The 26,500-nt window shown below is 39.3% G+C and overlaps 1 long non-coding RNA gene across 1 annotated transcript in view; it reads left to right on the top strand.

The window, feature by feature from the left end:
* Nucleotides 1-1,432: 1,432 nt before the first annotated feature.
* LOC135198701 (uncharacterized) overlaps nucleotides 1,433-26,500 on the top strand; it is a 48,256-nt gene continuing 23,188 nt past the window's right edge. Inside the window, exons 1-2 of the long non-coding RNA XR_010310866.1 lie at nucleotides 1,433-2,024; nucleotides 18,877-18,918. This is a non-coding gene — a long non-coding RNA (uncharacterized LOC135198701). The remainder of the gene's footprint in view (nucleotides 2,025-18,876; nucleotides 18,919-26,500) is intronic.

Genomic DNA, 26,500 nt, shown 5'->3' with positions numbered 1-26,500 from the left:
GAATCATTAAATAAAATCCTTCAGTTAATGTAACATTAATTGCTAAGTATCTTTATCTAAAATTGAGAGGGCAGTTAGAATGAAACAAACTTATTCTCATATTATCTTATTATTTCACCAATATAGTATACAGTAATTATTTTCCTTTTTTTGGGCTTGTGCTTATGATTGTATACTGTACATAAAACAATACATATGTGTCAGACAAATCTAAGAACCTAGAGGAATGAATACAGTTTTTTTGTTTATTATATTTTATGATTATTTATTAAGCTCTTGATCAAGTCAGAACCTATTTATAACAATTTATTAAAATCTCATAGCCCTTTAATTGTGGGAGTTCTCAAAAATGCCATATTCAATTGGCACCCTTTTATGAAGGTAATGTAACCAACACTTCTGCCTGGTATTTTCTAGTAAATGCCATTTCTGTAAGAAGCTGCACATTCCTAAAAAAAAATTTGAAACAATTATTCTAATTGACTTGAACCATGTTTCTTTTTGCATCATGTACAGTACAAGCAAATATCATAGGTTTTCACAACTTCGTTTTGCCAATTTATTACTACTGTATTACTGCGTACATTTGCTGCCAAATGGTAAATTTACTTTGGAATACTATGTGGGGGTGTTGGTACCAATTCACAAGATTTCATTTAAAAAATTGAACAATTATGAGCATATAATGCAGAAACATGATGAACGGTAAGAATGGATCTTTTTGTGGGAGCGATATGCTGGTTTGCATGTAATTTTCTTTTATTTTGAATGCTTTTATCCATACAGATAGGAAATTCAATCATAGATTAAAAGTTAGTGACTTGAAATTAAAGTAAGACACTCTAACTTAACTAACCTACTTATGCTCTCCCATATGAATGCTCCCACAAGATACATCCTTCCTGATGGAACAACTTTGGTTCGCTAAATAGTTGCTTATTAATGAAAAATTAAGGTAAACATTTATAACTACAACCCAATGGTAAGCTGCTGAGAATATAACATAACTACAGTATATATACAGTATATCAAAGTTGCTGTGAGAAGCCTATCTGGAAAAGGCATGGAGACCCACTTTTCACGAATTGTATGACAGTGATAGGAATTGGTATGTTTATTTCATATTTCTAGAGATTTCAAGATATGCAAATAACTTTAAGGTATTTATTTGAAATATAATTGACAAGAATGACAAGAAAATATAGTTTTTTTCTAGTTGATTTTGATATGGTTTTGCAAGATAGCTTCATTTCCATTGCAAATTACTGTTGACATGGTTAGGTAACTGTTGGCATGGTTATGGTACTGCTGATATGGTTAGGTTTACTGTTGACATGATTAGGCTACTGATGTACACTACCAGGAAGGTTAGGTTGGTTGTTGGGGTTTCAAATGGCAAATATTTTTTTCTGGTCGAAAATCACATATAAATATATTTTCTTTCCGCTTAGAGGCGTCCACCGTATTATAAATATTTTCCAATATTTATTTCGGAATAACACTGCACCGACATTCAATTTTGCTTTGGTCTATTTTATTTCTTCATTTTCTCTAAAAGTCATCATGTACTTTGTAACAGATGTAATGATCTTATTACCTTTCTTTATTCTGAGGAAAAGCATGAAAAATCAGATGGGGAAAATCATTTTCGTCCTATTGCAAACCACACACGGGTGATGATGGCTACGCCCACTCATGATTGAAATTGAATGCCCGCTTTGTGAAAAAGTAAACAAACAGACGATGTAGGCAGGTGAAATGCTACCGCCATCTTCATTTCATGCCAGGTACTAAATTGTATGCGGCCGATGCGGCTGTGGCTTGAGCTTCCCATCTTTCGTGTATTGTCTTTGATTACAAGGGATGTTCAACACCAATGACCTATCGCAGCGTTAGTGAACTGACCTCGTTGGGGATATTCAACACCAGTGACCCATCACAGTGTTAGTGAAGTGACCTCTTTTGACACCGATGAAGAGTGGGGTATCAAGACGAGACTGCTGGTGGCCTTCGTTTCAACGCAGGTTAGTGCCCGGTGCCCAGTGACGTGCATTTCTGCTAACCCGGACGACTGGGTAATGGGGGAAGGGTTTGGACTTTGGAAGTTTCTCAGGTTGGTGTTAGTCGTAGGAAAAGGAAAGGTAGCAGACAATCTTGTGGTTGTTTTCACTTTTATAAGTGAAGTGTCTATTGACCAAGAGGCCTCTGAGCTAAAATTATCATCACGATTTTGCATCGTTCGTTATCTTATTTGAAGAATTGGCCAGACGTTGGTACAGAGAAATAGGGGTAATACCGTCACGAGGCAGAATTAGCAAATAAACAAAAAAAAGATTCATATAACGTTTACCACGTCATATGTCATTCCCTAACCTGTACCATACAGATCTGTTGAATACAGGACCTGTATTTTAGGGACTGGATATCCCATGAGTGATATACCCTTAATTGAGGATACAGTACCCCAAACTCAACATGGTCCAACAGCCAGACTTGAGGATACATTGTCGTTTTGACCGTACCTTTCTTAGTTTCCATCTTCTCTTTAACCTTCCTTGTTGGCATTGCATCCCCATCCTGCGTTGTATAACTGCTTTGTCCCTAACTTTGTTGTTGACATTGTATCCCTAACCTACCTTATAACTGCATCACTGAGATTCCTTGACAATGCATTACAAACCTCCTTAGAATCTTCTGTATCCCTAATGTGCTTCATTGTCATTGCATCCCAAACCTCCTTTGTCATTGTATACCTCATTGCCTTATGGCTGCTTTATCACGAAGCTGCATTGTTGTCAATGCATCCCTGACCTGCCCTGTAGTTGCTGACTTTTTGATATTGTATCTATGATTTCCCTTTTTTGTCATTACATCTCAGCTTGCCATGTTGCCACTGCATCCCTAGCCTTTCTTGTATCTAATGTGTCACTGATATGCCTCGCCGTCTGTGCATCCCCGCTCTCTCTCATTTTGTCATTGCATCCCTAACCTGTCTTGTTGCTATTGCATCCCTAACCTACCTTGCCAGTCCATCTCTTGGCTCGCAGTTGTTGTATCCCTAACCTGCTATGTTGACATTTTCATTCCTATCTTGCTTTGCAAACATTGCATCCCCATCACTGCCATGTATCATAAAATAGCCATAGGAGTGCCATGTTCATAACATGCCAAAGGAGTGCCATTTTCACGAAATGCCTGTAAGTGTAAGTTTTTAATTTGTTTGACTAGGAGATAGATTTCTATCATATTGTACTCGGTCACAAAGATTGGAGCAGATACTTTAATCGTATGGCCAGCCCCTCATGGATTCTGGTTTTCTCACATACAGTCATCCTACGGATTTCAGAAGAATATTAGAGCAAAGTTAACTTACTGTAGGCCTCCCTGAGACTGAAAATGTTGTGACCCCACATCCCATAAAGAATAATGTAGCAAAAAAATGTTTTCTTTGCCACCGTCTGGCTGTAATGAAATTTACTAAAATAGTCCATTTTCAATTCTTTTTATAGAAAGCTCAGGGACATTTTGGAAGATATAAACGGATATTTTCCAGAAACAGATGAACCCTGTTCTATGGAACCTAACCTCACCATAAGTGTAATTAGACTTGAAATTCAAGCTTCCAAAGGTATTGTGGAATGTTAGAATATACTAGCCAAAAGCTTTTTTTTTTTTTTTTTTTTTTTTTTTTTTTTTTTGATCAGAAAAAACGAATGTTTTATTATCTGTGTTCCTAACTCATTCACAAGGGACGTGGTTCGTAAGTCACGTAAAGCCGTTGGCCCCGTTGCTGAATAACCACTGGTTCCATGCAACGTAAAAACACCATAAAAACAGTCATTCACAAGGGCTCTTGATGGTCGTTATTACGCGATGACTTATTTCGCCATTTCTTTTGTTATTGTGTTTTCCAAGCTTTTTTCCTCCTCTTAACTGAACTTTCTCTCCTTCATTCCCCAGCCTTTCATTCCCCGGGTCGTTCACTGAACTCCTCCTCCTCCTCCTCCTCCTCGGGCGGAGATTTACATAAAAAACACAAGGATTCTATCACAAGAACATCTGCATTCAGGCAGGCGGTCGACCCTTGGAGAGAGGCTGTGCTCTTCCAGAGAACAATAATAATTCCTCCTCTCATGTTACTCATATATTCAGACGTCTTATAAGCCTCCTCTTTCCCTCCCTCCCTCCCTTCCTCCTTTCCTCCTTTCCTCCCTCCCTTCCTCCTTTCCTCCCTCCCTCCCTTACTCCCTCCCTCCCTCCCTTACTCCCTCCCTCTCTCCTGGAAGGGGGAAGACTTTCAAGACTACGCATTTGCTGTCCTTTTATCTTGTTGGGGACTTTCTGTGTGTGTGTGTGTGGGGGGGTGTTTGATGTAGTGTTCTCTCTCTCTCTCTCTCTCTCTCTCTCTCTCTCTCTCTCTCTCTCTCTCTCTCTGATGTAGTGCTGTACTGTAAGGTTCTCCATTCGTTTGAGAGGGTATTCCTGTCAGAATCATCAAAGTTGGAAGTCTGCAGACAAATTATTTAAAAATTGTGTCCGCGGTCAGTGGAAGTGTGACAGTAGATGGGAGGGCGGTTAGCCTGAGAGGGCGCGCACTGCCATGCGATTGTGGCAGCGACGGCAGATGCGCGACCCGTGTCCAGCGACCCACGTGGCAATACCACACTACCTGTTGTGACCTACAGCAACACCCTGCTTTTGTTGGCGTCTCTCTCTCTCTCTCTCTCTCTCTCTCTCTCTCTCTCTCTCTCTCTCGTAAAGTTTTTGCGATTTCTTGTAAATCTCGAAAAATGATGACTACTTCGACTGATAATGAATGAATAAGCCTAATTAAGCCCACGTTTTTGCTGGCGTCTCTCTCTCTCTCTCTCTCTCTCTCTCTCTCCTTTGTCACGTAAAGCTTTTGCAATTTCTTGTAAATCTCGAAAATGATGACTACTTCAACTGACAATGAATAGGCCTATCTACGCCTACCTGTTTGCTGGTCTCTCTCTCTCTCTCTCTCTCTCTCTCTCTCTCTCTCTCTTCTCTCTCTCTCTCTTCTCTCTTCTCTCTCTCTCTCTCTCTCTCCTTTGTCACGTAAAGCTTTTGCAATTTCTTGTAAATCTCGAAAATGATGATTGTTTCGACTGACAATGAATGAATAGGCCTATTCACGCCTAACTTACGTCTTTTGTCGATCGGTTCTCGAAACCCCGTAGCATTTTCGATTTCTTACCGACCTTTTATTGAAAAAGACAACTTCATTTGATATTTCTTAGGACATTTGAGCCTCCAAAAACAGCATTTTTCGTGGTGTTCTGTAGTACTACTACAGCCCACACAGTATTATTACTCTGGTCTGAGCAGGTCCTGGTATGACTATGAGAGGCGCTCTGGACGTAACCTCATTCGGGGATTAAGGTTCCATTGACTGGGGGAATGTGTAGTGGGGCGTGGCCTCATTAAATGTTGTCGTTTGCTTCGTAAAATCTTTCTCTCCGAACTCGGCTTAAGAACTCCCAAGATCGTGACACTTTTAGAATTGCTGATTTTGATACACTGGGGCTCTCCCGTTTTCGTCGGGGTGTATCCTGACTTCACGAGCGGTAATTGGTGTACAATGTATTAAACGTTTTTGAAAATTTGTTATGATGATTATGATGCAGCAGGGCGGGAAGGAAAATAATTGTACAGGGTAGATTCAACACTTCAAGCTCCATTTTTCGAAGCCAGTCACTCACACATCCGCGATTTTTTTCTTCTTCTTCCATAGTAGTTGGCTGCCCTTCACCCAACCAAGGAAAGGATAGGGAGAGAGAGTTATTTGCATATAGAAGAGATCTGCGCCTTAGCCCTGGACCAACTACTTCTTCTTTTTTCATATGGCAACACTCGGCTGCCCTTGTGACACAAAACAATGGCGGAGGAGGAGAACAGAGATAGATATAAAGTGTGCCATTTGAATCTGTCGCGGCGCCAACGTCACTTGAGCTCAAAGTCCTTCCAGGGACATTGTCACCCTCGACCTTGCTGCTGGCTGGTCTAACTGTAGCTTAGCATTAACATAGAATGTCTTCTCTCTCTCTCTCTCTCTCTCTCTCTCTCTCTCTCTCTCTCTCTGCTGGACTTACGCTCTTCGGAACGACTGGGCTAATGATAATGCTGTATATATTTTATATATATATATTATATATATATATATTATATATATACTATATATATATATATATATATATATATATATATATATTATATATATATATATATATATAGTATATATATATATATATATATATAGTATATATATATATATATATATATTATATATGTGTGTGTATATTATATGCATATATATATAATATATATATATATATATATATATATATATATATATATATATATGCATATATTATATATATATATATATATATATATATTATATATATATATATATTGTATTTATTCTTAAATCCTGACATCAGTGACAACCTATATAGTGTGATTATCGAACCTATACATGAGGCAACGAGGGATATTAGTTAGTGAAAGTAGGAGAGAGAGAGAGAGAGAGAGAGAGAGCAGAAGACTTTCTTAAAGACAGTCTTAATGGTTTGTCAGTCAGTCAGTCAGGCCTACGTGAGACTAGTGGAAGGTCACTTAACTCATTACACTTGAGATGTACTGACGAAGTAGTGCCTCTTGATAGCTCTCTAGATAAATTTCATTTGCGTTCCTCGTGTGGTTTTGCACTGAACAATGAAATAAGCATTTTTATTTAGAAGACAGGTTCGGTAACTGGTTCTAGTAAATCGCGTAACTGCGCCTAGTTTGTTAACCTCCCCGCCACCCTCATACATACATACACACACATATATAATTATATATATAAATATATATATATATATATATATATATATATATATATATATGAATGATGTCTTTTACTGTAATACAACAGTATAATATGAAGATAAAATGACCATAAAAACACTTCTTGAATGTTGCAACCATAGATTTCGAGCACTTCCTCCTGTGCTCCAGATCACTGGAGCATAGAAGGAAGTGCTCGACGTATATGGTTGCAATACGTTCAAATTAGCGTTTTTTTATTAGGCCTTCGAATCTTCCATATATATAAGGTATATATATATATAGTTATATTAATACATATAATAATATATATATATAGATATATAATTAATAGAGAGAGAGAAGAGATGAGAAGAGAGAGAAGATGAGAGAGGAGAGAAGAGCGGAGAGAGAGACGAGAGGAGAGAGAGAGAGAGAAGAGTTATACTGCACCGCTTTAGCAGAACTTACCAGTTGCGTCTAGTACGACAGTGAATGCACCAGTATTGGAGGTGGAGGGTAACCCTACGATATATCTCGCTTCTAAGAGAAACCAGGAACGAGGGGAGGGAGTGGAGGTTAGGGGTTTAAAACTAACGCTCAGATTTGGTTACCCTCCCCCCCCCCTTAATTTAATGAAGCGATTCCCCACCCAGCCACGTCTGGAAACACGAAAATCGCAGAAGCTGAAGCCTTATTCGTTGACTGTGACGTCTTCCCGTGGCTACCCGACCTTTTTTCCTTTGATTTTTGCAGCCGTTAGATGATACTGTAGGTTCCAGAAACTGCATTCACATTTTTTGTAAGTAGTTGGTTGTGCTGGGTTAGGTATCAGACTACCTATTCTTTGGGGGGGGGGGGGTGGGGGGGGGGGGGGGGGGGGGGGGGGGGGGGGGGGGGAGGGGTGGGGCATGGCCGGGCGGGTCTGAAAGTAATTGGGGAGCTTCCTTTATAGTTTTAGTCATGGGCCGGTTTGGTTATAGTAAAGCATCGCAAAGGAGTGATTTTATATATATATATATATATATATATATATATAATATATATATATATATATATATATATATCCATCCTTTTGAATATAGAGTTTAGGCCAAGGGCTGGGGCTTATGAGTTCATTCAACTCTGAAAATAATATTGAAACAATTGTTAGGAGAGAGTGGAAAGTTAGATGGAAGAAAGAGAATCGACGGAGGTCCAGTAAAAGGGATGAAAGGTGTTGCAAATAGGAGCCTAAGGGACGCTGCAAAGAACCTCAAGTAATGCCTGCAGTGCACCTCGTGAGATGTACTGATGGCACTAACCTCCCACAGGACCTATCGTTTATGGTAATACCAGAAATGTTTCTTTATTTTATAGTCTTCGTATTAAAGACAAAAGTTGAATGTGTTTCGCTAAACTGACTTTATAGGGAAGTTTCAATTGATAGTAACCAATTACCTAAACGTAATATCCACATTTCGAAGTGTGGTCGTCTGAATTTTGCTAAATTCGCGAATAATCGACAAAATAATTCGCCTTTTTCACAAGGCGAACCATTTCCTCGTACACTCAGACCTCATTCTGCGACAAAGTACTATACCATTTACGCAATTCGACAACTAAGTTGACTCGCAGCGTGGACCCTTAACAAGATTCCCCGACCTGAACTGGTAGGGGAATCGGATTCCCCTTCCGCTAATCGACTTGACGAAAAAGTAGTCAGGTTTTCACCTCCATCGAAGAGGTCACGCTGTAGAATGATTTGTCAGCCACTGAAACACAAGAATGAGGAATGTTTGGAACACAGGAGTGGGGAAGTCTTGAGTACTAATTGTGAGAGAGAGACTCTCACCTGACCAGTATAGGCCAGGCTGTCTGGTGGATATTCAAATTGCTTAAAAGTATTGAGGGATAGTATGATTGATTGGTAAACGGATTGTGGTGTGTAGTGTCTACTGACGAACGACTCAGGACACCCCATAGGCCAGTGCACTTCACTGAAGGGTTTTTGCAGTTTCTCATATATATATATATATATATATATATTATATATAATATATATATATATATATATATAATATATATACCTATATATATACCTGAGGAGAAATGAACGCGTGTTGGTGAAACAAAACGCATAGTGTATAATTATGTAAACGGTTCTAGGCAAAGCCTGCTACTGGTCTTTGTTCAATAATATTGCAGTGTATGTTTGTTTGTTTGTTTTCACGCCTTTTTCATTAGTTTCTATCTTATGCAAGTAAGTGTTCGCATGTTTATACATAAGTAAAGATATAAGGCATATATATATATTTTTTTTTTAGAATATTCACCAATAGGGATTTGAATGTCAACAGGAGTTAGGCCTAGTCCTATGAAACAGGATATTTACCACACACAAAAAAGGAAGTAGAAGAAAGCAGTCTGCGAAAAGGAAAAAGAGAAGCAGTCGAGTCATTTCATAAACGAAAAATAAAGGAATAAAAAAAGGTTTGAAAGCTGTGGAGACACAAGCCACCGCCTCATGTTACCATTCTTAGACGCAACCGGCTAAAGACGTTGGGAAGGGTACGTTTTCGATCTGCATTTTCCTTGTCCCTCCCCCCCTTCCCCCCCTTCACATCCCTTCTTCCACCTTATCCCTCTCCTCCTCCTCCTATTATTCCTCCACCACCATCCTCATCCCTCCTCCCTCCTGCTTCCACCCCCTGCCTCTTCATTTTAACGCACGCCTACCTACGGTAGCATACTAAAATCTTAAATGAGATGGAAATAGGGTACTATTTCGGCCTATACCTTTTTGGAAATCTCTCTCTCTCTCTCTCTCTCTCTCTCCACCACCACTCACTGTCCATGAACTAGAGATGCTCACTGACTATTGAATATTTAAGGTTAAGTCCAATAACTTTAGAACAACAAAAACTTTAACCGTAAAGTTTTCATCGTCGACTCCATCATTTATCAAAGCAACTTTGATAAATCTCCCCCCCCTCCCCTCCCCTCCCCTCCCCAACCCCCATCTCTTGGGGTTTATGGACCCCTTGGCGGGATGATTTATACGCCACCCTCCGCAACCCCTCCCCCCCCCCCCCCGCACCCCCAGAAAGTCGTTACCGATCACCTCCGCGACTCCTGGCGTAAATATTGTTAAGCTATGCTTTTACAGAATTGGAGAATGTGTATTTCAGAAAGGACGTTGACCCCTACTTTCATAGGACTGGGTAATGTGTATTTCATGAAGGACGTCGACCCTTACCCATCACTCCACCTCCAAAACACTCTCCAGACCCCTTCCAGGAAAAAGATATGAAATACCATTACCTACCAGGCGAGGAAACCTAGGCCTACTTAGGCCTACTTGAAAGCAAGAGGTGAATAAACTTAGTTATATAAGTTATTTGACGGACAATTGAAATATAGTTTCTTCGCCTAGGAAACGCTTTAGTTGAAGAAATCCCCCCACCCCTCCCCTCACCGGCCCCCTCAACCCATATTTTGCCCTGTTACCTGGTGAGAGGCATAAGATTCCAGACTCAGAATTGCAACTCTTAAAATGTAACTATCGCTGCATTGATCCCCTAGGTAGGTCACCCGTAGTGTGATACGGCCGTCAGTGCACCTCACGTGATGCACTGTATGCATTACTCAAAATTGTTTGCAGCGTCCCTTCGGCCGCTAGCTGCAACCCCTTTAATTCCATTTACTATAACTCCATTCAATTTCTCTTCCATCTTACTTTCCACCCTCTCCTAGGTCTTTAATAACCTGAAATATTTGAAACACTCGACAGAACAGGCGTCAATCACCAGTCCATAAAACAGAGGTGTCAATTGCCAGTCCGTAAGACAGAACTGGTGTTGATTGGCGGTCAGTAAGACAGAAAAGGTGTCAATCGCCAGTCCATAAAACAGAAGAGGTGTCAAACGCCAGTCCATAAAACAGAAAATGTGTCAACTGCCAGTCTATGAAACAGAAAACGTGGAAAACTTGTCAATCGCCAGTCCTTAAAACAGAAAAGGTGTCAATTGGCAGTCCATAAGGCAGAAAAGGTGTCAATTACCAGTCCTTTAGACAGAAAACGTGATAATTGCCAGTCCATAAAACAGGAAACGTGTCAATTGGCAGTCCATAAAGCAGAAACGGTGTCAATCGCCCGATCCATAAAACAGAAAAAGTGTCAATTGCCGACCCATAAAATCGAAAACATGAAAAACGTGTCAATCGCCAGTCCATGAAACAGAAAACATGTCAATCACCAGTCCTTAAAATAGGAAACGGGAAAAACGTGTCAACAGCATGTCCATGAAACAGAAAGTGTCAATCGCCAGTCCTTAAAATAGGAAACGGGAAAAACGTGTCAACAGCATGTCCATGAAACAGAAAGTGTCAATCGCCAGTCCATGAAACGGAAAAAAAGTGTCAATCGCCAGTCCACATAACAGAAAAAGTGTCAATCGCCAGTCCACAAAACAGAAAAAGTCTCAATCCTTTATCCATACAACAGAAAACATGAAAAAACGTGTCAATCACCAGTCCATGAAACGGATAAAGTGCCAATGCTAGTCCATAAAACAGAAAAAGTATCAATCGCCAGTCCATAAAGCGGAAAACGTCAATCGCAAGTCCATGAAATATAAAAAGTGTCAATCGCCATCCTTAAAACAGAAGTGTCAATTGGCAGTCCATAAAACAGAAAAGGTGTCTATCGCCAGTCTATAATAGAGAAAAGGTGTCAATCGCCAGTCTATAATAAAGAAAAGGTGTCAATCGCCAGTCCATAAAACAGGTGTCAAGCACCAGTATGTAAGACAGAAAAGGTGTCGATTGGCGGTCTGTAAGACAGAAAAGGTGTCAATTGCCAGTTCATAAGACAGAAAAAGTGTCAATCGCTAGTCCATGAAACAGAAAAAGTGTCAATCACTAGTCCATGAAACAGAAAAAGTGTCAATCACCAGTCTAAAATACAGAAAAGGTGTCAATCGCCAGTCCATACAACAGAGGTGTCGATTGCCAGTCCATAAGACAGAAAAAGTGTCAATTGCCAGTCCATGAAACAGAAAAAGTGTCAATTACCAGTCTAAAATACAGAAAAGGTGTCAATCGCCAGTCCATAAAACAGAGGTGTCGATTGCCAGTCCATAGGCATAAAAGTGTCCATTGGCAGTCCGTAAGACAGAAAAGGTGTCAATAGCCACTCCATAAAACTGAGGTGTCGATTGCCAGTCCATAAGACAGAAATGTGTCAATTGCCAGTCCATGAAACAGAAAAAGTGTCAATCACCAATCTAAAATACAGAAAAGGTGTCAATCGCCAGTCCATTAAGCAGAGGTGTCGATTGCCAGTCCATAAGACAGAAAAAGTGTCAATCGCCAGTCCATGAAACAGAAAGTGTGTCAATCACCAGACTAAAATACAGAAAAGGTGTCAATCGCCAGTCCATAAATCAGAGGTGTCGATTGCCAGCCCATAAGACAAAAAAGGTGTCAATCGCCAATCCATAAAACAGAAAACGTGTCAATTGGCAGAACGTAAGACAGAACTGGTGTCAATCGCCAATTCATAGAACAGAAAACGTGTCAATCGCCAGTCCATAATAAATTCCCATTCCGGCCGTCTGGCAAGCATGCCGGGTCACTGTTTCCGAGGACGCCACCACTTCGAATTGGTGTCAAGACGCGGGGAACGTGCCTCCGTGCCAGCCGTGGCACGGGCACGTGACAGCCAGCGTCCTAGGATGCAGGGGCGTGCCTCCCGCGGCCGTCGCAGGATTACAGGCTTTTTTCGGAGAGGGTGGGAGTTGGGGGGGCCAGGCTTTGAGACGCTACGTAAACCTGAGGGGGACACATTCGTAGTGTTTCATTCTAGCCGTAACCCAGATCATTGCGAAATCTCTTGATGGGGGGAGGGGAGGTTATATTTAGCGAAGGACCATAGACTTTGTCCCAGATTTTCGCTTTGTGAGTTCTGCGATGGGGAGGGGATGGGAGTGGAGGGGTTTCCTTTGTGTCTTGTTGCTAAAGAAGATTATTACACGGATTTCGTAAGGCTTCTGGTGGAAACACTGTATGTTTTGGCGGTAGTTTTGGTTGGGGAATAAATAGCTACTTTTCGTATATTTAAGTATATATGTGTGTGTGTATTTATATGTACATATATATATATACTATATATGTATATGCATATATATAATGTATATATAATATATATATATATATATATATATATATATATATATATGTGGGTGTGTGTGTGTGTGTGTGTGTGTGTACATATATTATGTATATACTATATATGATATTATATATGGTAAGATTATAACAAGCCTATATATATAATAATATATATATATATATATATATATACCTATATATATATATATAATATATATCTTATATACTTGGATTCTGTTCTCTGTGAGGATTTGGGGTGTATCCGTCTTAAATTATTACTCATAAATTTGGAAAAATGTATGAACTGCTGAACGACTCTTGAAACAAAAAAAAAACCGGAAATGTTCAAACCTCTATCCTCAATTTCCAAACAGTGATCGCTCAAGTCGTGGAGAACTGCTGTCTGCAACTATCGGAAATCACCTGCATTGTTCAGACAGCTCTGGCTGTTTGTCTGTTGACGGGTGAAAGGTGAAACGAGGAAAGAGAACTAACTTCAGAAGTTCAAGAGAAGGGGCAATGCATTGCCACCCTAATGCTATTCTGCTTCCATATCAAGACATTTTTGTCTATTTATTAATTTTTTATTCATTTTCTCTCATTTGATAAGTGGGTTCTCTTCTTTCTGTCTTTCCCTTTACCTCCTCTTACTTCTTAATGAACACGATTTCTTTGGTAGCTTGAATTTCAAGTCAATGGTCCCTTTGGGAGGCTTGTTCCATATGAATAGGATTCATTGTCTTCTAAATAATAATAATAATAATAATAATAATAATAATAATAATAATAATAATAATAATAATACAATAATAATAATAATAATAATAATAATAATTTATTAAAATAATTGCTGCCTCAGCTGCGTTAATTTTATAAGGTTCTTCTCTATTTTTCAAATTACGTATTGTTTTCTCATTGTTGCTTAAACTGGTAAGCAACAATGAGGAAAACGATAAATAGAAAAATAGAGAAGAACCTATGTAAAATTAACGCAGCTGAGGCAGCAATTACTTTTGATAAAACATGTTTAAAAGAGGGTGTATTTCCAGCATACAATAGTAATAGAATATATAATAGCTATGATTCCCATGACAAAAGTACTACAGAATATGGATACCGGGTACCAACTCAAGAAAAGAGGCAAAAGAATTAACCATCTGATGTTCATGGACGACATCAAGCTGTATGGTAAGAGCACAAGGAAATAGATACCCTAATCCAGACTGTAAGGATTGTATCTGGGGACATCAGGATGGAGTTTGGAATAGAAAAATGCGCCTTAGTCAACATACAAAAACAGGCAAAAGTAACGAGAACTGAAGGGATAAAGCTACCAGATGGGAGCAACATCAAACACATACTAGATGAGACAGGATACAATACCTGGGAATATGGAAGGAGGGGATATAAACACCCAAGAGATGAAGGACACGATCAGGAAAGAATATATGCAGAGACTAAAGGCGATACTCAAGTCAAAAACTCAACGCCGGAAATATGATAAAAGCCATAAACACATGGGCAGTGCCAGTAATCAGATACAGCGCAGGAATAGTGGAATGACGAAGGCAGAACTCCGCACCATAGATCAGAAAACCAGGAAACATATGACAATACACAAAAGCACTACACCCAAGAGCAAATACGGACAGACTATACAAACACGAAAGGAAGGAGGGAGAGGACTACTAAGTATAGAGGACTGCGTCAACATTGAGAACAGAGCACTGGGGCAATATCTGCAAAACCAGTGAAGACGAGTGGCTAAGAGTGCATGGGAAGAAGGACTAATAAAAAGTAGACGAAGACCCAGAAATATACGAGACAGGAGAAGACAGACAGAACAGAGGACTGGCACAACAAACCAATGCACGGACAATACATGAGACAGACTAAAGAACTAGCCAGCGATGACACATGGCAATGGCTACAGAGGGGAGAGCTAAAGAAGGAAACTGAAGGAATGATAACAGCGGCACAAGATCAGGCCTAAGAACCAGATATGTTCAAAGAACGATAGACGGAAATAACATCTCTCCCATATGTAGGAAGTGCAATACGAAAAATGAAACATAAACCCACATAGCAAGTGAATGCCCGGCACTTGCACAGAACCAGTACAAAAAGAGGCATGATTCTGTGGCAAAAGCCCTCCAGCTGGAGCCTGTGCAAGAAACACCAGCTACCTTGCAGTAATTAAGTGGTACGAGCACCAACCTGAAGGACGTGATAGAAAACGATCAGGCAAAGATCCTCTGGGACTATGGTATCAGAACGGATAGGGTGGATACGTTGCAAACAGACCAGGACGTGACGTTTGCATTTTTTTTTTGACCCCCCCCCCCCCCAAAGTCAAGGAAAGAAAGTATCACTCATTGATTGTCGCAATACCATGGGACACCAGATTGTTGAAGAGAAAGAGAGGGAAAAAATTGGATAATGTATCAAGATCTGAAAATAGAAATAAGAAGGATATGGGATATGCCAGTGGAAATCGTACCCATAATCATAGAGCACTAGGAACGATCCCAAGATCCCTGAAAAGGAATCTAGAAAAACTAGAGGCTGAAGTAGCTCCAGGACTCATGCAAGAAGAGTGTGATCCTAGAGACGGCACACATAGTAGAAAAGTGATGGACTCCTAAGGAGGCAGGATGCAACCCGGAACCCTACACTATAAATACCACCCAGTCGAATTGGAGGACTGTGATAGAGCAAAAAAAAAATAAATAATAAAATAATAATAATAATAATAATAATAATAATAATAATAATAATAAATCTGGCGTCTCAACAACCAGGTCATTGACGACGAAGGAATAAAAAAAACGTGAAATAAGTATTCAGGAGGACTTGGCCCAAAATCGACATTAACTAGTACATCTTGACCTCGTAGTTTATCTAGAGTACGTCGTAAATGTCGTTTGTTTTGATTTTTTAATCAAATGCTTTTCCTTTTAGATATATTTGTATGGTGTTTAATATGTTTATTTATTTATTGCAGTTTAACGTGACTACATAGAGGATGTTTTTCCAGCTGTCTATCCAGCAGGAATGATAGCAACGCGTATTTGCATCTGTAGACAGAAACCAAGTCACTTTAGCGTAATGATAATGATTGAGAGAGAGAGAGAGAGAGAGAGAGAGAGAGAGAGAGAGAGAGAGAGAGAGAGAGAGAGAGACTTCACTTACTTCCCTTTGAACTACTGAATTATGCCTAGGTGAAAGCTACCACCAAGCCAGGCTGCTTGAAGAGGCTTGTCCTTCTTTCCTTCTGTGTGATTTTTGACTTGACTTGACGAGAGAGAGAGAGAGAGAGAGAGAGAGAGAGAGAGAGAGAGAGAGCAAACTTTCCAGCGGAATCCGAGCCTCACCTTGGTGATAGATCCCTCGCGAGATGCTGCTGCTGGTGATCTCTTGTTGTCTTCCTCTCGAAAGATGATACGGGAAAGATTCCGGTATACCAATGGAGGTCACAAGTCGATGGCGGTTGTTGTTGTTGGTCGTTCTGTTATTTCTTTTATTCAAGCTTGGGGTTAGTCTCTCTCTCTCTCTCTCTCTCTCTCTCTCTCTCTCTCTCTCTCTCTCTGGGTAGCCTTGTGACGCATTGGTAAGCATTCTCAGTTTACGAGCAGAGAGACCCGAGTTCGATTCTTGAATCGGACGAGGATGGACGAAGGGGCGCTCTCCAGTATGCCCCTGTTGACCTGAGCGGTGAATTTGGGTACCTCAGGTGTCGGAGATGACATCATCGAGGCCGTCCCTTGCGTGAAACCCCAACATTTGTGTTGTAGTTCCTAAGAGTAACGATGTCAGAGCTGACATTGGAATAGCAGGTGGCCAGATCAAATAAGAATTGTTGCCCCCAATGTTGGGGGGTGGGGGGTGGTCAGTGAAATGACCCGTGGAATACGTGTTGCTCATCCGGAAGGTTGTGTCTAGGAATCCGTGCAATTTGTCAATAAATGTAGTAGGTATTTGTAAAACGAAGGTAGTCCATCAGGTAGAGTGCCTGTGGCGACTACTAAGGACAGTTCCTAAGCCAGCCATCTCTGTTCTATTATGCCATAGTGTAGGTTGGGTTACAGAGCGCCTGACACTCGTTGCAGGATTAATAGTTTGTGCCTATACGCTTCACGCTACTTCATTTCTCAGCTGAAATTGCAAAGTACGCCTTCGAGTAGATCATATTTTGCTGTAGTTTAGTGGAAAGGAAATGTTTTACTGTCAACGTCAATGGTTTACTGCAAATTACTAAGAATCTTACTGTATGAGTTGAGTCAAATTTGATAGAGAGAGAGAGAGAGAGAGAGAGAGAGAGAGAGAGAGAGAGAGAGAGGTAAATGGAAGATAAAAGAAAGAAGATGGCATTGTGACCTTGCCAAGTAAGATCGAATGAAAGGTGGTGTCATATGTGGCTCCTCCATCTCGTCTTGCCGTGTCTGACACCGCCGTGACCACCGACGACGGAGGCTCGGTTTGGTAACCTCAATATCAGTGCGATTTCTCCTTTTCTCTCAATCCCCCCTTCTCGTAAGGACGACTCTTCCTTCCCCCCTAACCCCCGGCCAACCCTTCCCCCCACACCGCCCTCGACGAAGGGCGCCGATGAAGGAGATATATATGAGAGGCAGGTAGGTAGGGGCGCTTCTACGGGGACGGGAGTGGATCTCTGTTCGCTATGGCGAAACCGTGTAGACCTTGGAGCAGATTTGTGTTGCAAAAGTACAGTGATGGGAGGGGTTTGTAGGGGGAAGGGAGGGTAGGGGGGAGAAGGACTCCAGGACTCCTCTGCATCCTGGGTTGCCGGTAGATCTGTAGTCGAGATCAGGCAGGTTAGGTTACGCGTTTTCCGATTTCCTTGCTGGGAAATATATCCAAAATATACTTCATGAAATCAATTAACCAGTGGTTGTAGCGTCTTGCCGAGAAAATAGACCTTGTACATTAACTGACATTTTTCTTCTTCTTTTTTTAATAACGAATTCCTTTGCAGGATCTCCAAGGATAGATCCGCCACACAGGATGGCAACACTGTCCTTGCAGAGTACACAATACAGTAGGATCTGCATTGTTTCTGCGCAAAGTGACAAAATGCCTAAGAGAAACCTAAAAAGAAAAAAAACAAAAAACAAAAGGATGAATCTTCCTTCGCTATATTTTTTTTCCCCTCTGGAGAACGTTACGCAAAAGTGCTAAAAGGTACGCAACTTACGCACGAGTTGTATTTATCTATTTTACATTTTGTTACGAAGCGAGAGGATGTAATGAATAACAAAATAACAAAGATAACAAAGATAGAAACCTTCCCGTAAGTGGGTAACGTCGCCATCGCGCCGTACGCAGAGTGGACTGTAAGCAATACTTAAGGTTCTTTGCAGCGTCCCTTCGGCCCCTAGCTGCAACTCCCTTTCGTTCCCTTTACCGTACTTCCGTTTATATTCTCGTTTATCTTATTTCCCACCCTCTAGGTTTCCCTCCTGTTACACCTTTCGAACCTTCTTTTACTTTCACTTTTTCGCCTTCCAGAGATGATTGACCTGGTAGGTCCCAGCGCTTGGCTTTTAAAGGCCTGAATCTTATAAAGTCCCAGTAGTATATTCGGCAATTATTTAGTTTTAATTTTCAGGCGCCTTTTAGATGATTCAATACAGGTTTCAACATTTTTATTTTCTCGGAGGAATATATATATATATATATATATATATATATATATATAAATATATATATATATATATATATATATATATATATATATATATATATTATATATATATATATATATAATCGTGTGTGTATGTGTATGCAAGATTAAAATGTAACACTTCATATTTCTGAAAAAAAAAGAAAAAAAAAACTTGTTGATAAAACAGAAATATATTCCCATTTCAGGAGAATGAGAGTAACAGAAGATGCTAGCGGAGTCCAGCAAAGGTAAGTTGAAATTAAAATGTGTTTGGGTTACTAATTATTCGTTTGAATTCTTTAATGAAAACAGTCTCAAGGATTCAGAAATTATTTATTCATTCTGTTCAGTTTCCATGTAAAAGCAAATATGTCAAATACATCGTACGATGACAAATCTCAATTTTGCAAAGCATACTTAAGTGATGTCAATTTTTCCAGGAATTTATTTGTTCAAGACTTAATAGTTTTTTTTAAGCCTTGTAGTTACAGCCCTAAAACCCCCTTTCTTGGTGTCCCCGCCCAACCAACCAACCCGCACCTCCTTCCCCCCCCCCCCCCCCCCCCCCCCCCCCCCCCCCACCCCCCCCCCCCCCCCCCCCCCAATCTCTTTCGGTGTTCCAATCCCCACTCTCTGGTGTTCCTCTCTACGGGTTCCTTTTGTATTTCAAAATTTTTGGAATACCCTTATGGCATGATATGGATGTTGCATGTTACAAAGAGACATTCTTCTCTCTCTCTCTCTCTCTCTCTCTCTCTCTCTCTCTCTCTCTCTCTCTCTCTCTGTCTCTGGAAAGATATAGAAGTATATTCCTTTAATATGCTATGATCAGGATAAATGTATTGAAGTTATACTGGCGTGACTAAAAGTATTATTGATAATTTTTAAAAAATATTATTATTATTATTATTATTATTATTATTATTATTATTATTATTATTAAAAGTAATGGCTACTTCAGCACGAACGGACACCGCTCCAAGATCAGTCCACCCTCAGCTTCCCAGCCCTAGGATGTCTGGCAGCTCCAGACGAAAGCTCGCTTGCTTCAAGAAAAAGAGAGAGAGAGAGAGAGAGAGAGAGAGAGAGAGGAGAGAGAGAGAGACTATATATATATATATGATGTATGTATATGTATATCGTTAATGACTTTGATAACTATGGTATCATAGTTTATCTGTAAAATTCAAATATATACACCAATTTTGACTCTGTATTTGATCATGACCTCCATAGGCGCTCTACTAGCCTGTTAAGTAGCACGGAAAAAGCCGCTACTCGAAAAATAGAGAAGAATCTCTACAATTGTAACGCAGCTGAAGTAGCCATTACTTTTAATAAAGTATGCTTGAGAGAGGGTCTGCTTCCTAAGTATATTATTATTATTATTATTATTATTATTATTATTATTATTATTATTATTATTATTATTATTATTCATTGCGCCATAATGGCACGTAGAATATACAAGTCGAAATATTTTAAGCAATGGGGAAATCTTCCTCCATCAGTCTTCCGGAGCCCAGGGGGAGCAATGAATTAACTTGGACAAGATGATTGATCGACAGGCCTCTTGTTCCGGTATCAATTGCATATTGAAGAGAAACACGCGGGACGAGACTTCTCATATTACTTAGTCACGTATTTGCCTTTCATTCATTCTTTTTGCGTCCTTTTTTTTTAAATAATTGTTTTTAGTAGTGTTTTCTCAGTTGCTGTATTTCAGTAGTGTTTCTCCGTTGTTGCTGTTCATTAATATTGTCTCTCAGTTAGAGTTTTTAATATTGTTTCTCGGTTGCTCTATTTTAATAGAGTTTCTCTGTTTATATTTTTAGTAGAGTTTCTCCATTGTTGCTATTTTTTTAGTTGCTGTTCATTATAATATTGTCTCTCAGTTGGTGTTTTTAATATTGTTTCTCAGTTGCTCTATTTAAATAGTGTTTCTCAGGTGATATTTTTTATTCGTGTTTCTCCGTTGTTCCTCTTTTTTTTAGTTGCGGTTTTTTATAATATTGTCTCTCAGTTGCTGTTTTTAATAATGTTTCTCAGTTGCTGCTGTATTTTAGTTGCTGTTTTTTAATATAATAATATTGACTCACAGGTGCCGTTTTTTAGTAGTGTTTTTCAGTTGCTGTTGATAATATTTCAGTTGCTGTTATTTAAGTAGAGATTCTAAGCTGCTGTTCTTTTAATAGTGTTTCTCAGGTGCTGTTCTTTTAGTAGTGTGTCTCATTTGCTGTATTTTATTAGTGTTTCTCAGTTGATGTTTTTATTTGCATTTCCCTGTTGTTGTTTTTTGTAAATGTTTCTCATTTTAACCTTAGTTATGTTGCTTCTCAGTTATCAGTTCTGTTATTTTAGTGGTGTTTTTCGGTCGCCTTTTTTTTTTTCTTTTTTTTTTTCTTTTTTTTACAGCGCGTCTCAGTTGCTTTAGGCGGTGCTTGCTTAGTTTTGTCACCAAAACTAAAGCAAGCATATGAGAGACCACCACAGTGACTAGTAAAAGTCTGATAGACAAAATAAAATAAAAGTAAAGAATTTAAGTGTTGCGCTTTGGCTTCCAAAACTCATCTGTATGAAACCCAAGATCTAGATGACCTCGGGTGTTTAGGGTTTACAGCCAATTTTTTTTTTTAGAAGCGATTAGCAAGTCCATGAATGTCTCTCTCTGATTATTTACTTGGAAAGTGTCTCCCTTACAACTTTTTTTTCTTAATCCTTCTGTGTTCGCAAGTACCAGCCAATGTTGGTTTAGGAGTGTGGTTCAGTGAGGCAGTGAATTTGAAACATTTTTTAATGGATTTCATAAAAATTTTAGGCTTAAGGCAGCGAAAGACGAGGTTTTGGAATTAGAGTTAACTGGAAAGCAATGATGGGGCCCTTTGGTGGGGGGCGGGGGGGGGGTCGGTTGTTGGTCACTTCAAATGGCACTTTTGATGTAATATGTGACGATAATAAAATCCATTCCCGATTACCTCCCTTACCGGGGTAGTGCCATTAGTGCACCTCACGCGGTGCACTGTAGGCATTACTTAAGGTTCTTCGGAGGAGCGTCCCTTCGGCTTCTAGTTGTAACCCCCTGCTATCCGTTTCATTCCATTTACTCGACCTCCGTTCGTATTCCTTTTCCTCCATGTTACTTTCCAACCTCTCCTAACGATTCTTTCATAGCGACACTGCTTGGAGGTTTTCCTCCTATTGCGCCTTTTAAACCTTTTTAAGCCTTTTTGAGTCCTAGACAGAGGATTCCGTTGTATTTTTGTACATCACCGAACCTCTCCCGTGAATTTCAGAGAAACATAAAGCGTGATTTGATTACAAGCTCACCCCAGAATATAACGTGAAACATTTCAACCCACTTTTTCTTCGCCTTCAGCTTTTCCCATTTCTATATGGGGTCGCTGTTTATAATCAAGACTTCTCCATCTTGCTCTTTCCTGTAGTACACCTTTTTCTCTTTGAGACCCTTTTCCTTCATGTCATTCAATCATTTTTCATCTTTCCACCTGAACTTTTTGGCCTTCCCCCTCCTGCCCTCCACCTCCATATAACCCTCTTACATACGTGTTCATCTTCTCTCCTCATGACATGACCAGACCATTTCAGTCTTCTTTTCTGAGGTTTTTTTTAAACCTATAAACATTTCAACCCACTAATTAAAAATTATTATTATTATTATTATTATTATTATTATTATTATTATTATTATTATTATTATTATTATTATTATTATTATTATTATTATTATTATTAATCAGAAAATGAAACCTATTCATATGGAAGAAGCCCACCAAAGGGCCCAATATTGACTTGAAATTCAAGCTTCCAAACAATATGATGTTCATTGGTAGGAAGTAAGAGGTTAAAGGAAATACAGAAAGAAGAGATCTTACTGATAAAAAAAAAAAAATTAATTTATGAAGAGATAAAAATTTATCAAAATTCAAGAAGAATAGTATTAGGGTAGCCATTACGACTGTCTGCAGACTCTGAATAACCGCAAAGGAAAATTGTATAGTTCGCAACACCTATACGTCGTTAAGATATCGTGGAGGTCAGTGGCCTTATATTCTCCTGAGTGTTTAACGCAGCCTTTGCAGCCATTTGGAAGTTCGCGAAAGAAGTCTCTGAATGTATTTCATTCTCCGGGAGTTGTATCTGATCGTCCTGGAGACGGAAGAACAAAGATCTGCGAGTTCAGCTGTGGCGTGATCGGTATGGTCTTGGCCTGCCACCTCGGTGGCCGCGAGTTCGATTCTCGGGCATTCCACTGAGGGGTTAGAGAAGTGTCTTTCTGGTGATAGAAGTTCACTCTCGACGTGGTTCGGAAGTCATGCCAGGCCGTTGGTCCCGTTGCTGAATCACCACTGGATCCATGCAACGTAAAAACACCATACAAACAAACAAACAAACAAACGAGTTCAGCGGTCAAACGACTTAATACGCAGTGTCCTTGTAAATATAAATAAACGCCCCTTCTATTAAATACACTCGCATCTTCTTTATAACATTAAAACTAAAGGCAGCAAGTCCTGTCAAGACACCAATTCTCGCAGAAATGGTCGATGCAGGGACTGGAGATAAGAAGTACTATAACTGTAAGTCCATCTGCTTTGCATCTTGGGCAAGACATGTCATCTGAGCGATGAAAATGGGCAGAAAACGTCAAATGTCCAGATACCTAGCCATGGCCACTGCCGTTGCTACACACACACACACACACACACTCACACACGTACGCCAACTTCTCCAGTCCAGTCAGGGGGATACATCTTGCCCAATATACCAAGCTGACTGACGTACGTACAATTACATTGATTTAAAATACATTTGGCCATTTGTGCGAGAACTGGTGTCTTGACGGGACGTCCGATATTTTTGTTTATTTTTATTTTATTTTATTATTATTATTATTAAAAAAGAGATGAGAGTCTATCCAATAGCAGGAGCGATTGTTTTCTTTTCGCAAGGACGTTCCAGGGACACTGCGTCCTAGGTCGTTTGTCCGCTGAACTCGCAGACCTTATTATTATTCACTTCTCTCTCCCCTTCTCTCCGTCGACTCTCTCCCGTCTCTCTCTCTCATCCTGCTTCTCCTCTCTCTCTCTCTCTCTCTCTCTCATAGCTTTAGAGCTTCATTGTCCTTTCCAGGTCTATTGCCTTCATTTTGTTGTCTGATTTCGAGTGGAAGTTAAGGAAGATCAAGAAAAGGTTATTGCATATAAGTATATACTATATATATATATATATATTATATATATATATATATATATATATATATATTATATATATATATATATATATATATATATATATATATATATAATATATCGTCTTTTTACCCTTCCATAGGTTTTCTATATAACAAAAATAACCTAGGTGCAGCAGACTTCGAAAGAGCATTGAAGCTACGTAAAATCCATGAAAGAAAGTATAGTATATTATTGTCACGTAAAATTGGCAATCTCCTAAGTGGAGCTGGTTTCAAAGATTGTGATCTGTCAAAGAAACTTCCACATACACACACACAGAACACACACAATAACATATCAATAGAAATACGAGGATTGTCTATGTGTGTGGTGGGGAGTTTGTAAGTGTGGTTTGTGTGTGTGTGTTGTGGGGGTTTGTATGTGAGTGTGGTGGGATTTTGTATGTGTATGTGAGTGTGGTTTGTGTGTGTGGTGAGGGGTTGTGTATGTGTGTTTGGTTGGGGGGGGGAAGGTGTGTGTGTGCGTGTAGTGGGGAGGGTTTGTGCGTATGCATGTGCGTGCTTGTGATTTGTGTGTGTGTAAGGAATCGCCAGCACCTACATCCGGAAATACTCTCGCAATATGGAACAAGTAAACAGCCTTACACGGGGATGGAGGGGTGCTGGGTGGGTGGGGTGGTGGCCGTTGTGTGGGAAGGGAGGGAAGGAGGGGGGCGAGGGAAGCATAAACCCAAATATGTGTGGAAATCCATAACATCTACATCAGCAAAACGACCTATTAATTATCATCACTGAAAAATATTTTCAAAACGACATTTAACCATCAAAATCAACTCTTGGGTTCATAATGGCCTTGAGCGACCAAAGACCATGAGGAATAATCATTTGTTTAGCATTAAAACTGGGTTCGACCTTCGGCTGAATTGTAGGACAGACATTCTTTTAGGAATAAAAAAAAAAATAAAGAAAAAAAGATGTTCCATTGAAAGCTGCCATTCAGTAATTTTGTCCTTGGGAGCGTGTGTCGTAATCATGAGAGCTGGTATTGCTGTAACTAGTATCAACAATGTTATCATTATTATTATTATTATTATTATTATTATTATTATTATTATTATTATTATTATTATTATTATTGTTGTTGTTGTTGTTGTTGTTGTTGGTTTTGCTGTTGACTCTTTGAAATAAACCCAATTCTTCCGAGAATTTATTATTATTATAAAAAGCATCATCATCATCATCATCATCATCATCATAATCTTATTATTATTATTATCATTATTATCATGTATTTATTTATTTATTTATTTTAGTCTATCACAGTCATCCTATTCGACCGGGCGATTTTCATATACGTAGGGTTCCGGGTTCCATCCTGCCTCTTTAAAAGTCCATCACTTTCCTCACTCGCGTGCGCTGTTTCTAGTACCGCACTCTCCTGCACGAGTCCTGGAGCTACTTCGGCCTCTAATTCTTCCAGGTTGCTTTTCAGGAATGTATTATTATTATTATTATTATTATTATTATATTATTATTATTATATTATTATTAGTTATTATTATTATTATTATATGGGGCACTATTCCACCAACGGACGCGGAAATGAGCAAGGTTGCTTTTCCGTCGTAGTAATCAGGTTGACAGATGACAGACGAGGAAGTTAATTACGTTGTGTAATGGAGAGGATTCCGTTGAATAACAATGCGCTTCTCCACAAGCAACGGCCATGCTGCGTAATCACGGCTCTTTAACAGCGTGGCAGCAATGGAATATGGTAGAATTATTATTATTATTATTATTATTATTATTATTATTATTATTATTATAAAGCTGTTGGTGTATATTTGTGTATAACGTGGACTATGGGGCATTGGAAGAACGAATAATAATAATAATAATTATCCTTAATTATTAGTTTAATTATTATTATTATTATTATTATTATTATTTAAGGCTGTTGGCGTGTATTTGTGTATACATTGCGTATGGAGAAGTAATGGAATATCGTAGAATTTGTTAGGTAGATTATTATTATTATTATTATTATTATTATTATTATTATTTAGTTCTTGGTATATTTGCGTATACGCTGGTTATGGAGCATTGGAAGAACAACACAATATCATTCTTATTACCTGCACGAATATATATAAAAATGTGTACATGAATTAATAGCAACATCAAATGATCACGTGACCCTCTCGGGGGGGACCTCCCCCCTCCCTTCCCATCCTCCCCAACCCCGTGATCGAAGTGTCCTTCGATCACCCGTCCGCCCGAAGGGGGCGGCCTTGTGCAATTGGTGGGTTGCAGATGAAACCCCAGCCTCAGTGGGGTTTAAAAATGGTCATGCCTGATCATTTTATTATATTAATAAATTTTTTAAGATTCGTTTTTATTGATTTGAGCCATTTTTTATTTCTAAGTTCATATTCGTATGTGTGATTCACACTTAATTCTGTTTTTTTTTATTGTACGGTTTCTTATTCCTGTGATTTACTTTTCATTATTAGTGGTTCCTTTACGTATGGTGTTTGCTCAGTTATCTTAGACGATTATTATTATTATTTGCTTCTGTTCCTTTAATTTTTACTCTCTTACATTACCTTTTACGTATG

The sequence above is a fragment of the Macrobrachium nipponense genome, chromosome 22 (assembly GCF_015104395.2).
Source record: "Macrobrachium nipponense isolate FS-2020 chromosome 22, ASM1510439v2, whole genome shotgun sequence".
Taxonomy (NCBI): domain Eukaryota; kingdom Metazoa; phylum Arthropoda; class Malacostraca; order Decapoda; family Palaemonidae; genus Macrobrachium; species Macrobrachium nipponense.
This window is presented reverse-complemented; position numbering and strand designations above follow the sequence as displayed.